Consider the following 16,119-nt stretch of genomic DNA (forward strand, 5'->3'; position numbering starts at 1 on the left):
TGTTGGTGTTGGAGCTGTGAAATGATGCAACCATTTTGGAAAGCAATCTGAAATTAAGCAAATAAAGTGACTAAAATGTCCATACCACCTGAGTCAGAGAGGTCATTTCTGGATTTATACCCCAAAGAAGCCATTGATAAGAAGAAAGTTCTCATTTTCTCCAAAATTATTGTAGCACTTTTTGTGATACGCAAGATTTGGAAATAAAGTAGATGCCAGTCAATTGAGGAATGGCTAAACTAATTGTGGTATACCAATGTAGTGGATAACACTGTACTATAAGAAATTACAAGAAACATAGAAAGAGCCACATGAACTAATGCAGAATGAAGTAAGCAGAACCAGGAAAAATATATACAAGATAACTACAAGAATATAAATGGAAAGAACAACCATACATCAAGAAAAATCAAAAGTGAGTGAAACAAAACAGGATCAAACAGGAATTAAATGAAGAGATATGAGAAAACACCCTCATACCACCCCTTCATGTAAGTGCAGAGCCCTTAGGTGTTATACATTGCACATGCTTTCAGACTTTTCCAGTGTTTTGATCAGTTGTACTGCTTTTGTTTCCTCTTTAAAAATACTATTTGTTAGATGGGATCACTCTCTCTAAGGGAGAGGAATATAAGGGATAGCTATAATGAAGTAAGAAACAGAAGATATTAATAAAAAGTTATTTCAAAATAAGTTAAAAATAGCTATGATGGTAGCGGACATTGGGAGATAAAGAACGCTCTGTTTATATGTTTAAAATCTGTTTGTATAGTCTATATCTTTGAGAATCTGCATGTATATAGTCAAGAAATTCTATCTTATTCAAGAAAACTGCCCTGAGAGTATGTCACTAATAACTCCATGGAAACATCACTAAGATAAAGACAAGGCCCATATTCATGAAGTCTTACTACCAGGAAGGAAATTCAGGATTTCTTATAGAAGCAGAGAAGACAGAGAGAGCATTCTGGGAAGGTGGCAGAGTAGTTCAGAAAATTCCAAGTTCTCAATATTTTTCCCGCAAAAGAGATGAAATAGCACCTCAGTGTGAACATAGAACTGTAAAAATAAATAAGAGTAGGGCCAGAACAGGGGTCCTCCTGGGACAATCAGAGAAGATCTGAAGAAAAATCCCAGAATGAGGTTTGGAACCTGTGAAGAGTAAATCCCTCTAGGCTAGGTCCTAGGTCTGGTTGAACAACAAGCCACAAGTCTTGGGGTTAGCTGGGTTGGGAAGCTGCCTTGGCTCCAACCACAGGAATTTTTACTTCCAGGACATCTGAGTAGGGGAAGATTGAAGGAACCTCTCCTGACAAGGAACACCAAACTCAGCTGTGCTGTGGAGGTGTATTGGGGGTGAGGAGGGATCAGCACAAGCCCAGTGAATGCAGAAGCAGTAGGGTGGGAATGATGCTGACTGTGAGCACTTAGAGAAGACTGGAGGTCTTTGTTTTAGTTCCAGGTCAGAGGGGAGAATTGAAGGAGAATCTGAGGCCAGAGGCACCACCCATGATACCCCAGGACTAGAGGTGATTATAAAAATTAAGGCACCACCAATAAAAAATGCACAGGCAAAGGAGTAAGACTCTAACCTTAGAGAGTTAACTATGAGAATAGACTGAGGTTCCTCTTCAGAGGATACTGAAGCCTGCTGAAAAGAATTCACAGAAGAACTTAAAAAAAGATTTCAAAAATCAAAAATCATGAAAAAGACTGAGGAAAAATTAAAAAAAACCACAATCCACGAAAAACAAGATGATAATGAAAAGAAAGTCAACCAATTAGAAAAGGAGATCCAGAATCTTAAGGAAGAAAATGACTCCTTGAAAATCAGAATTGGGCAAGGAGAAGCCAGAGAAGTTATAAGAGATCTAGAAATAATAAAACAAAATATAAAGAATGAAAAAAATAGAAGAGAATGTGAAACATCTCATAAAAAGAACACCTGACCTGGAGAACAGATCAAGAAGAGAAAACAAGAATAATTGAACTACTTGAAACTATGATAAAAAAGAATCTTAATACAACAATACAAGAAATAATTAAATAAAGTTGCCCTGAAGGATTTAGAACAAGAGGGAAAGTAGAAATAGAAAAAATCTACCAATCACCACCTGAAAAAGATCCTATGAGGAAAACCCATAGGAAGATTATAGTCAAATTCTGAAACCCTCAGCTCAAGGATAAAGTATCACAAGCAATAAGAAAAAAAAAACAAGAAAAAAAATATGGTGACACCACAATTAGAATCACACAAGACCTAGAAGTGGTGATACTAAAAGACTGCAGATCTCATAGCACTATATATCAAAGGACAAAGGAACTGGGATTCCAGCTGAAAACATTAAATGGACATTTAATGAACTGTCAGACTTTGATGATTTTGTTAAAAACAACATATGACACATACGCAAAATTCTGAACTTAATACGAGATTTGACATACAAGAGCCAAGATAAATATAAGGTACATATCAAAGACTACAAGCGACTCAATAATAATAAACTGTTTACTTCTTATCCAAGATTTTTATTAGTAATTGGGTAGTTAGTAAGAAAGATTGGGGTAGACTTGAGTATGACTTTGAAAAGGAAAACCATTTAGGAACAACTAGAAAGAGTAATTATATTATACAAATGAGGTATGAGAGGAAGAACCAACACAGAGGAATTAGATGAGGGAGGAGGGCTGTCAGTTCTGGAAACCTACTTTCATTAGGAATGGGTTTAAGAGGGAACAATACATATATATATATATATATATTTAGAAGAGTATAAAAGTCTTCTAAATTCAGAAATAAATAAAAGGGTTAGATAGGGAGGTGGGAGAGGATAAGGGAGGGATCTTTAAAGGGGAGGGTGAGGGAATAGGTAAACGGGGCAGTATAGGAAGGTGTTTAGATTAATGAGAATGGTAAGACAAGGGAGGCATCCTTGGGAGGATAACAGAGGGATCTTTAAAGGGGAGGGTGAGGGAATAGGTCAAAGTGGTGTATAGATGGGTATTTAGTTTTATGGGAATGGGAGGATAAGGAAGGGATCTTTGGAGTGGGGTAGGTTAAGTAATAGGAGGGTAAGGTAGAAGTAAAGTAGACGGAGGAGTCAGGAGGGACAGGAAATAAGAGATATGCACAAACATAAAAATAAAGATCAGAAGTAGAATTTGTTAGGGAAAGTATATGTCTATATATGTGTGTAAGTAGGTATGCATGTATGTATGTGTATATATGTATCTATATACCTATATCTAATTTTATTCGCACTCAATTTCAACCTTCTGGGGGTGGGGAGGACGGGAAAAAGAACAAAGTAAAAAGTAGACAGTAGAGAACAAAAGAAAACAAGGAAGGAAAGAAAAGTTGGGCAGCTCTCAACACAATGTGTACCATTTATTATATAGGCTTTCTTGAAAAGGAAATTTATTGCTATATGTTTTGAATCCTCTCTTTTGTTCTGCTGTGCATATGACATGCCTTTCCCACTCCCTTTTTCTTATTTTGTACTAAAGTTTAAATATTTAAGTTTATAATATGTTTCTTTTTCTTCTCTTATTGTGTATTTGTTTCTGTAATAAAAAAGGAGCAGATAAGACAAACAGCCTCTTGTTTCTTCAAGTCCTTGATAACTGATATTTTTAAACTGAGTTAGTTGGGTAACTGCTTAAATCACTTTGTGTGTATAGGTGTAGTCAGCATGACTATGTCTGGTTATATTTCTGGTTATATTTCTGATTTTGACTTGTTGCCTTCTAAGGAATGCTTCCTTGGGTCTGAAATATTTAATAAATAAGATCTAATAAAAGGTATGATTCTCTCTCTGAGTTTGGTGACAAAACTTTCACAGGTAAAATGTTTAACTGGCACAGAAAAACAACCCTTATTGTATATCAGTGGGATGATTGTTTCAAGTCTTTAGCTATTACCATATGTGTCTGATCTAGACTTCCCAACCCTCAACACACACATACTCCAAACAACAATAATAACAAAAACAAAACCTCTTTCTTCTCTTGTTTTCTTCCCCTATTTCGAACTAGTAGAATTCTTTGCTAAAAATCAGCTCACAAGAGGAACTGGCTTCTTTCCTTGTAATAGAATGTGAGAGCCAGAACCAACCTTAGGGATCATCCACTCCAAATTCTCCAAATTTCACTCCAAATTCTCCAAATTTCAGATGAGGAAACAGGGACTGAATGATTTGCATAATCTATTGATTATAGTAGAATTCAGGCTAGAATGCAAATCCCCTAATTCTCACTGGACTACCAGTCCAATGCTATTTCTATTATACTACTTTGCTTTTCCTTCTACTCATGGTCAAAGGATTTTTAAAATTAATTTAATTTAATTTAAAATTTTTAATTTTATTAAATTTTAATTTAATTCTTTTGATGAGACAAGGCACAGATATAAAAGATAATTGATCCGTTGTATGCAAAATATGGCTTATTAAAGATACCTTTCAAATAGAGTGAGAAAGAGACAGAGACAGAGAGATGGAGAGAGAAATTATCTGGAGGTCTGTTCCTAGGGTTGACTACTATAAACTCTCTTGATTTCCATAAAGCTGAAAAAGAAATAAAGCAAATATTCCCTGTGTGAGATGCAATGAAGAGACCTGTTTGACAAGATAAAAGATTGCATTGGAGAATGGTAGCAGTTGATATTGGAAGTGTAAAATAGAATTAAATTTTTTTAAACCAGACCTGCACAAAGGATTTCAGGTGGCCTACAGAAAATGTAGAGGATGTAAAAGAAAGTAAAATGTAAAGAGTGCTTTGTCCTTGCCCCACTTAACCTGCCTTCCATTCATCACTATTGTGCCATCATGTAACTTGTTGGGTGGGTTGTCACTGAGCACTCTCTCCTGTCAGTCTGTCTCTAGTCTGAGAAGAGCAAGATTCATTTCTTTTCATTGTGTTTTTGCTCATTACTGGTGTTGAACAGGGGAAAAATTAATGTAGCCATACCCCAATGAAGCTGATGCCGGCTATGCAATGAGTAGCAACAACACAAGGGCTTCTCCTCCCTTGCTGTGCCAGCACCCTCTAAGTTACATGACTGTCTGGCACCCACTCCAAGGTCAGAAATTCAGTTCAGTATTTCTTTGTACATGAGCAGTTACTGTGGAGATCTTTTGATTCAAACATTAAAACTTTTACAGTGACTCTAAAATGAGTGATAAAAAGAAATGGAATGTCAAATCAAAACATAAAGTATTTAATGCAGAGTGGACAAATAGATATTTATTTACTTACATGACAGACAAAATATTGTGCTTTGTTTGCCAAGAAATAATAGCCATTCCAAAGGAATACAATCTTTACCGCCATTTTGACTTTATCGCCATATCTGGCTTACGCAAGTTGGACACCAATGAAAAACAAATTAAATTGCTGAAATTGTTGAAAAATCTCAGTAAGGAATAATAGTTTTTCAAGAAAGTAAATTCAGAAAATGAGGTGGCTCCTACAGTTAGTTTTCACATGTCTGAAGAAATTGCTGCTGCTGAGAAGTCTTTTACTGAAGGTGACTTCATAAAAAAGTGTTTGCTGATTGCAGTTTCTGGATTATATCCTACTTAACAAAGTAATTGTTTTTAATGTGATTTCACAATAAATAAAAATCTTAAGTAATGAGTGTAATCAATTTATATTAACTGAAATTTCCTTTTTTAAAAATATGATTTATTCACAAAATAGTTTAATCATTAATTATATCTTGGAAAGTGAGCCACTAAAAACCTAATTACAGCCAGAAGTTTGGTCTATTTTAATTTTGGCCCCAACCTACTGCCAAGTTGTGCAGGGCTGCTTTAAACTCTAAGATGAAGTTGGTCTTGATCTCATGGCTACTTACTGTGACTTTGATCAAGTCACTAGTCCTTTTTGAACCTTAGCTTCCTTAGCTGTAAAAAATATTGGATTGGACATGAGGTTCAGCTTACAGTTTTAAATCTGTGATCTTAGGATCCCATATGCAAAAATATTTTCCATATTATTCCATATACTTTAGGAAGATTAATCTAGTTGGCTGGATTGGAAGGGGAAGAGACTGGAATGGGACAGATCAGAAAGATGATAACCATTTGGCATAGTGGATGAAAGACCACTGGATTAAAAGTCAGAGGAACTGAAGTCATATCGGGTCATTTTGGCTCTCTAGTTATGCCTCTATTGTATTATATGAACTATCAACTACAAGAAAAATTGCTCCATGTTACTACTAATAAGAGAAATACAAATTAAAATGTTTGGGGCCTACTTATCAGATTGTCAAAAATTATTTTTTTAAAGGAATATGATAATTATAAGAGGGACTACAGAAGGACAGGTACACAAATGCATCATTGGTGAAGCTATGAATTAATCCGGCAATTCTGGAAAGCAAGTTGGAACTATACCTAAAAAGTGACTAAACTACCCATACCATTTAACCTAATGATGTCTCTAGGAGACATATGTCCCAAAGAGATTTAAATAAACCAAAAAAAAAGAGAGAGACAAAGGGACTACATGTATGAAAGTATTTGTAGCAGCCTGCTCTGGGCTGCCCCAGGCCAATCCCCTAGTAGTTTAGGTATAATGTTGAAACAGAGTAGGTCATTCAATTGTTAACAAATTGAAGTAACTTGGAAAACAAATGGCTGAATCTCAGTTGAGTCTCAGTTGAAGGAACTAGAGATGTTTAGAAAAGAAAAGAGAGAGAAGAGAAAAGAACATTTTGGGGGAACACAAGAGCTGTCTTTAAGCATTTTAGAGCTTTCTTGTGAAAGAGGGATTAGATTTATTCCACCTGGCCCCAGAAAGCAACTAATAGCAATGTATAAAAGTTTCAGAGATAAACTTCTGCTTGATTATGTGAGGAAACAAAACAAAACAAAAACTTTCCTCATAAGGAGAGCTATGCAAAAGTTAAGTGTTCTGCCTGGCAACAGAGTATGTTCCCCCTTCACTAGCAGTCTTCAAACAATGGCTGGATGACCATTTGGTGAGGATATTGTAAAGGCTATTTTTAGTTAGGTATAGGTTAGATTAGATGACCTCTGAGATCTCCTCTAACAGAAATTCTGTTACTTTGTAATGAGGTTTTCTAAGCTAGACTGTTCTCTAGGTAACAGATATGAATTAAATGAATTTGATGTTTAGTATGGATTTATGGATTCAGTTTGAGATAAGAGGTTGTGGAAGCATGCAGCAAGGCAGTAGGACTTCATTTGTGAGATCAATGAAACTCATTGTTTATAAATGGCGAAGCAAAATAGGAAAGAAATAGGAAAAGAAGTGTTAAATGAATTATTAATGAACTTTTTCAACATAATATGTTTCCATTGAACAACTGCCAAAAGCTAGTTTTTTCAGGTATGAGATGTGTCTATACAAGATATGGCCACTAGACATATATTCAAACAACAGGTATTGAGACACAAGCGTCCTATTTAGTAAATGGTGTACAGGATGTTCAGAGACTAGCACCTCTGGTGTGAGGGCTTGCTGAGCCTTTTTTTAGGGCTGCTCACTTGCTTTTCAGGTACACCTGTCACTCATCTCTTACCTGTGGCTCCAAGAAGCTGTAGCATGGATAGTGGCCACACACTGATAAAACCATCTCAGCAGACAGGCTAAAACAGATTGAGGGTAACCAACTAGCCTCAAACCCTTCAGTGAGTTAGAGGGATATCTACCCCAAGACTTCCTCTCAGGCAAAATGGGTAGATGAGAACATTTTTTTCCCCAATGGCCATGAAGGTGGTTGAAGCAGGTGTTGTGGAGTGCTTAGAACTTGGTGAGACATAGAAGATGTCAAGGTCATCCACTGCATCCCAGACCATTACTAGTTATTCTGACCTTTGTCTTGCCACTAGATTTCAATGACTTTGGAAGAGAGAATGAGGCTGATGACTTTGTGCAAACTCTGCCCCACTTAAATCCAATTCATATGGAAATCAAGACATCACCCCATGATGTCATTGGTCCTCTTCAAAAATGAAGGACAAACAACAGATTGATCTTAATGATTTTAGCACTATCTGCCAGAAGGTAAGGGATTGGGCTGGTTTGAAGCCACATCCTTTTCTGGCATTTTGTTATTCTGTGTTGAATCATTCTTCTTTCAAAGCTCTTTCCCAGACAACTTGTTCTATTTGATCCAAATGTAATTTCTCACTTGTGTTTTCAACCTGCCTATTGAGTCTAAGATAATAACATTTCACTTCTTAGTATACTTAGCCTCCACTCTGTTTTCCTTCTTTGTTCTCTAACCTAGATTCTCTTCAGCCATTAGCAGATTTCTTGTCACTCTGTCTGTAGCCTATGTTTTGTTTTTGGCTGCCAAATATGACACTTTTTAATAGAGACATCAGTAGCGCTCTCTCTCTCTCTCTCTCTCTCTTTCTCTCTCCCCCTGTCTCTATTCCCCGTCTCTCTCTCTGTTTTTCATTTATTGCTCACATTTCCCATATGAAAGATGAGCAGATCCCCAAAAGGAATATTAAAATCAGCCAGGACCCATAACCTGGAAAGGGAATTGTTTTCATTTTTAATTAAAAGAGTAATCAGGTCCTTAGGATACTCTGAATAAAAGGTCAGAACATTATTAAAGACAAAGGGACATAGATGGTGCTCAGCAAATGCTGCTAACTGGGAAACTATATATAGCATTAGCAGGAGGGGGAAAGGAAAAAAAGGATATAAAAAGGAAGTAGCATCATTGGAGAGGAAGAGGCATTTATAGTGACCATTATTATATCATTACCACAACTTATCCCAATTCCTCCTTACTCACAGTCCATTAGGTGTTTATGAGACTGAGTATTTGCCTTGAACCCTGTAAATGTCATCAGATGATATCATTACTATCTTTCAGAAGCCAAAGCCTAATTTATTAAAATGCATAAACTTTAGAGATTTCTGATCACCAAGTTTAGGACATTGTTAAGAAAAACAAGTAGTCAGTAGCTACAGACAAGAGTAACAGGGAATTGTCAAAATAGAAAAGTCTTTTTTTTCCTGTAGTTGATTGTATACAAATAGAGTGTCAAAAGTCACATCACTCTGGGCACCCGGTTAGCTAGCCAAGGTTCTAGGTATTTTGTGGGTCACAATCATTTACTAACCAAAACTAATGAACCTCTTTTGATAGATTTTACTTTTACCAGTGAGCCTTAAGACTTTCTCAATTCATATCAAATATATTTAATTAAATGGCAACATAAAGTAACAATTAACCACATAAACTTTAGCTTACCCTTCCTCAAATACATTCATGCTCTAGAGAAAAAGTGGAATTTTAAAGAATACACACATGGGACATCCCTACATGGAAAAGACATTTGGCCAAAGCAATTGCGTGAAGATATATAAATATAAGGTATTTCCATGGCGAAAAGTTCAAACTTTCAATACTAAAAAATTGCTAATGTCTTCTCCTGCTGCCATCATTCTATTTTCTACTAGATGGGCTCCCTGCCAAGCATTACTCTCAGCTGTTCCCCTTTTGGTATCCCTGCTCCTCTCTGGTGGGTGAAATGTCTCTACTTCAGTCAATCTGTTAGTGTTAATCAGTACTTTTGGCCAAGTTCACCATCACTGGGGTGTGCTGTAGTTTATAAATATAAGATTAGGGATGGAAACCCTGACTTCAGTCAACCTGGATACAGAGGGCCTAGATTCCTGAATTTGTGAATTAATCCAAGGAGTAAACTAGGTACACATACTTAATCAATCTTCAAGGAGTAAAATACTTTGATAATTTACCACACAGGAAATGTATTAGGATTAGTTAAAAAAATTATACACACCTCTGGGTCTATGTATATTACAGTAAGTCATGTCAGAATTGAAGAATTCAGCAGGAACATTCCAGTAACTAGCCAGTACAGTGGTCCATGAAATTGCCCTTGTGGGGGAAAGGATTAAATTCTCTGTCACCATCATCCCCATGGACCACAGGATGACAAATGACCTTGTAAACTTCAAAAGATCAGAACATTTAGACTTCTTCTTTTTTGAGAATAACTATATATTTGTAATGGGGGAAGGGATTTTTAATGAGAAAAGACTTCCAAGAATTCCTGATGAAAAGACCAAAATGCAACAGAAATGTTCAAATACAAATACAGCACTTGAGGCACATAAAAACGTAAATACAAAGGAGCAATAAGAAGGAACTATATAAGGATGACGTTTATATTATCTCAAAAAATATGTTTTTTTACATATTTTTAACCTTATTTTCTTTTTCAATTTTGAGCTCTAAATTCTGTCTTTCCTTCCCACCCCCTCCATCATCCATGGGGAAGGCATGATATTAATTATACATGGGAAATAGTGCAAAAATATATTTCCATATTTACTATATTTCAAAAGAGGGCAAGAAAAATAAAGCAAGAAAATTATACTTTAACTTACACTCAGAGTTCCTCGGGTCTCTCTCTGGGAGATACATTGTGTGATTTTCATCTTGAGGCCTTTCAAGTTGTCTTAGATCATTGTAATGGTCAGAATAGCAAAGTCTTTCATAGTTGATGATTATTGCAGTATTGTTACTGGGTACAATGTTCTCCTGGTTCTGCTTACTTCACTTTGCATAAGTTTTCCTGAGCATTTCAGAAGATATTTCCATCATCATTTCTTTTTTTGGGGGGGGGTATATTTTATTTTTTATATTTTTTTATTTTTAGTTCATGGTTCTACATAATTTTGAGTTCCAGATTTTCTTCCCTCCCTCCTCCCTCCCTCCCCAAGACGGCATGGAATCCCATATAATTTCCACGTATAACTTCGCATTGAATTAATTTACACACTTGTCAAGTTGTGGGGAAGAATTATGACAGATGGAATGAATCATGAGAAATAAGAAACAGAACCAAAAAAAAACCACCCCAAAAACAAAAACAAAAGAGAGAAAGAAAGGGGAAAAAAAGGTGACCATGAAGTGTTCCTCAATCTGCATTCATACTTGATAGTTCTTTCTCTCTATCGTGAGTCCTTTGGAGTTGTCTTTGCACATTGTGTTGCTGAGAAGAGCAAAGTCTGTCAGGGTTAGTCCTCACAGAATCCATATATCTGTGGTGGTGTATATTGTTCTCCTGGCTCTGCTCTGCTCACTCAGCATTATGTCGTGTAGGTTTTTCCAGGTTGTTATGAAGTCTGTATCATCCCCATTTCTTAGAGCACAATAGTATTCCATTACCTTCATATACCACAGCTTATTCAGCCATTCCCCAATTGATGGGCATCCTTTTTTTTAACGTTATGATTTTTTATTTATTTAACATATTTAGTTTTCAGCATTGATTTTCACAAGAGTTTGAATTACAAATTTTATCCCCATTTCTACCTTCCCCCCCACTCCAAGACGGTGTATATTCTGGTTGCCCTGTTCCCCAGTCAGCCCTCCCTTCTGTCACCCCACTCCCCTCCCATCCTCTTTTCCCTTCCTTTCTTCTAGGGAAAGATAAATTTCTATGCCCCATTGCCTGTGTATCTTATTTTCTAGTTGCACGCAAAAACTTTTTTTTTTTGTTTTTGAACATCTGTTTTTAAAACTTTGAGTTCCAAATTCTCTCCCCTTCCTACCCACCCTCCCTATGAAGTCAAGCAATTCAACATAGGCCACATGTGTATCATTATGTATAACCCTTCCACAATACTCATGTTGTGAAAGACTAACTATATTTTGCTCCTTCCCAACCCATCCCCCTTTATGGAATTTTCTCCCTTGACCCTGTCCCCTTTCCAAACTGTTTGTTTTTGATTACCTCCACCACCATCTGCCCTCCCCTCCATCATCCCCCCCCCCTTTTTTATCTTCTTCTCTCTTCTTTCCTGTGGGGTAAGATATCCAATTGAGTATGTATGGTATTCCCTCCTCAGGCCAAATTTGATGAGAGCAAGATTCACTCATTCCCCCCTCACCTGCCCTCTCCCCTCCTCCCACAGAACTGCTTCCTCTTGCCACCTTTTATGAGAGATAATCCACCCCATTCTATCTCTCCCTATCTCCCTCTCTCAGTATATTCATCTCTCATCCCTTAATTTGATTTTATTTCTTTTAGATATCTTCCCTTCATTTTCAACTCACTCTGTGTCCACTCTCTCTCTGTCTCTTTATATATATATATATATATATGTATATATATATGTATATATATATATGCACACACACACACACATACATATATACGTACATGTACATTCACTTATATATATATACATACATACATAAACATATATATATATATATGCATATTCCTTTCAGCTACTATGATATTGAGGTCTCATGAATCATACACATCATCTTTTTATGTAGGAATGTAAACAAAACAGTTCAATTTTAGTAAGTCCGTTATGATTTCTCTTTCTTGTTTACCTTTTCATGCTTCTCTTGATTCTTGTGTCTGAAAGTCAAATTTTCTATTCAGCTCTGGTCTTTTCACTGAGAAAGCTTGAAAGTCCTCTATTTTATTGAAAATCCATATTTTGCCTTGGAGCATGATACTCAGTTTTGCTGGGTAGGTGATTCGAGGTTTTAATCCGAGTTCCATTGACCTCCAGAATATCGTATTCCAAGCCGTTCAATCTCTTAATGTAGAAGCTGCCAGATCTTGGGTTATTCTGATTGGGTTTCCAAAATACTCAAATTGTTTCTTTCTGGCTGCTTGCAGTATTTTCTCCTTGATCTGGGAGCTCTGGAATTTGGCAACAATATTCCTAGGAGATTTCTTTTTGGGATCTATTTGAGGAGGCAATTGGTGGATATTTTCAATTTCTATTTTGCCCTGTGGCTCTAGAATATCAAGGCAGTTCTCCTTGATAATTTCTTGAAAGATGATATCTGGGTTCTTTTTTTGATCATGGCTTTCAGGTAGTCCAATAATTTTTAAATTATCTCTCTTAGATCTGTTTTCCAGGTCAGTGGTTTTTCCAAAGAGATATTTCACATTGTCTTCCATTTTTTCATTCCTTTGGTTCTGTTTTATAATATCTTGATTTCTCATAAAGTCACTAGCTTCCACTTGCTCCAATCTAAGTTTTAAGGTAGAATTTTCTTCAGTGGTCCGTTGGACCTCCTTTTCCATTTGGCTAATTCTGCCTTTCAAGGCATTCTTCTCGTCATTGGCTTTTTGGAGCTCTTTTGCCATTTGAGTTAGTCTATTTTTTAAGGTTGTTTTCTTCAGTGTATTTTTCAGTATTTTTGGGGTCTCCTTTAGCAAGTCATTGACTTGTTTTTCATGGTTTTCTCACATCCTTCTCATTTCTCTTCCCAATTTTTCCTCTACTTCTCTAACTTGCTTTTCCAAATCCTTTTTAAGCTCTTCCATGGCCTGGGACCAGTTCATGTTTTTCTTGGAGGCTTTTGGTGTAGACTCTTGCACTTTATTGACTTCTTTAGGCTGTATGTTTTGGTCTTCTTTGTCACCAAAGAAAGAATCCAAAGTCTCAGACTGAATCTGGGTGTGTTTTCACTGCCTGGCCATATTCCCAACCAGCTAACTTGACCCTTGAGTTTTTCAGTGGGGTATGACTGCTTGTAGACTAGAGAGTTCTATGTTCCATGTTTGGGGGGGATGCACCAGCTCTGCCACACCAGCACTCCTTCTTCCCCAAGAACCCCCAACCCGGACTGGGCTTAGATCTTCAGCAGGCTCTTCACTCCTGCTCTGATCCACCACTTAATTCCTCTCACCAGGTGGGCCTGGGGCCAGAAGCAACAGCAGCTGTAGCTGCTCCACCTCCGCTGCCCCGGGGGCGGTGGCCGAACTGTGAACTCCTTCCACTCTCGCAGCTTTTCCCACTAACCTTCTCTGCTGTCTTTGGTGTTTATGGGTTGAGAAGTCTGGTGACTGCTGCAGCTCACTGATTCAGGGCGCTAGGGCCGGCTCCGCCCAGCTCCTGGTCTGGTTGGACCGAACCGCTCACGTTGGGCTCTGCTCAGCTCTGCTCCCAGCTCCCAGCTCCCAGCTCCATGTGGGATAGACCTCACCCAGAGACCATCCAGGCTGTCCTGGGCTGGAGCCCTGCTTCCCTCTGCTGTTTTGTGGGTTCTGCTGTTCTAGAAGGGGTTCAGAGCCATTTTTTATAGGTTTTCGGAGGGACTCAGTGGGGAGCTCACTTTCCAGCTGCCATCTTGGCTTTGCCCCTTTCTTATTTATTTTGAGGTTAGATTTATCAAGTTCAGAAAGGGGAAGGTTGAGGTTTCCCAATACTATAGTTTTGCTGTCTATTTCTTCCTGTAACTCCCTTAACCTTTCCTCTAAGAATTTGTATGTCATACCACTTGCTGCATAAATGTTAAACAATGATATTGCTTCATTCTTTATGGTGCCTTTTAGCAGGATGTAGTGTCCTTCCTTATCTCTTTTAATTAAATTTATCTTTACTTTTGCTTTGTCTGAGATTAGGATTGCTACACCTGCTTTTTTACTTTAGCTGAGGTACAACATATTTTACTCTAGCCTTTTACCTTTACCTTGTGTATATCCCCCTGTTTCTAATATGTTTCTCGTAAACAGCATATTGTAGGATTATGCTTTTTAATCTGTTCCACTATCTGCTTCCGTTTTATGGGAGAGTTCATCCCATTCCCATTCACAGTTATGATTTCTATCTGTGTCTTTTTCTTCATCCTATTTTCCCATGTTTATACTTTTATTACTCCCTTTCCCCTTCCCCTCCTCAACAAGGTTTTGCTTTTGACTGCTGCCTTCCTCAGTTTACCCTCCCTCTTTATTCCCCTCCCTTGTCTTATCATTTCCCACTTGCTACTTCTCCCCTCCCTTCTGACCACCCCCTTTTCTTTTTTCCCCCTTTCCCCTCCTACTTCCTATAGGATGAGTTAGATTTCTATACTTATCAGGGTATGTTATTCCCTTCTTGAACCAGATCAGATGACAGTAAAGATCAAATACTGCTCTTCTCCCTCCCTTCTTTCCCTCTACTAAAATGTGTTCTTGTGCCTTTTCATTTGATGTAATTTACCCTTTTCTACTACCTCCTTACCTCTTCTCTCAAAGTCCTCCCTTTACCTCTCTTAATTATGTTTTTTATACTTATATCTGTTATTTTATACAGACAGTCACAGTCTATGTGTCTCCCTTTTAATTGTCATAATAGCTGCACTATTCTCAAGATTGACATATATATGTATATATATAAAACATACATAAGATGATATAATTCTATATAAAGAGGCAAATATTTTACCCTTATTGATTAACAAGGTTTGTGGGGGTTTTCCCCATTTACCTTTTTATGTCTCTCTTGAGTTTTGTGTTTGGAGATCAAATTTTCCATTGAGTTCTGGCCTTTTCATCAGGAAGGTCTGGAATTCCCTTATTTCATTGAATGTCATCTCCTTGCCTGAAAAATTATGCTTACTTTTACTGGGAAAATTTAGACTTCTAATTGCTGTCTTTTATGGAATTCTCTGGCTGAATGCAGAGTTTGCATGGAAAGAAGAAAAATATGATGAGAATGAACTGGACACACCAAGGAAAGACAACTTTGGGGCTCTATAAGGATAATGACTTTCAGAAACCAGACCAGCTAAAAGCTGCACCTAATGAGAACTTCATGAGATCCAATCAAAGGGAGAAATTGACTTCTAGTAACTCACAACTATAAGTTACCTATTTGCCACATAATTTGCACTCATTTTCCTCATGAACCTTAAGTTTAATTGTAGGAAAATGTCCCCCAGGTTTGGAAAAAATATTTTTATAACACTCATCCTTGCTATACCTACTCTATAGATATCCCTTTGTAAAACCTATTTGTATTGCTATTAACTAATTTATATTAATCACTATGGAGACATATTGGATTTGTAAGTAATAGTATTAGAAAATACCCAGTCCTGTGGTGTTAATCTCTAGAATGTTTAGGTTAAGAGTACCCAACTGACCTGTGGGTACCCAACCTGCCAATGTTAGTAGGAGTTGGGGAAGTAGGGCCACAGGCAGTGTTACGTGTATTTATAATATAGACAGAACATGAATTTCAATGTTTGTTTATGAAATTATCCACATAGAATTATCCTGAGACACTTTAGTAGAAGTCACTGGAGAAGACACTCAAAAAGGATAGATTGAACCTCCCCAATTCACTAGAGATGTATCC

Source organism: Trichosurus vulpecula, chromosome 4 (assembly GCF_011100635.1).
Source record: "Trichosurus vulpecula isolate mTriVul1 chromosome 4, mTriVul1.pri, whole genome shotgun sequence".
In the NCBI taxonomy this organism is placed as follows: domain Eukaryota; kingdom Metazoa; phylum Chordata; class Mammalia; order Diprotodontia; family Phalangeridae; genus Trichosurus; species Trichosurus vulpecula.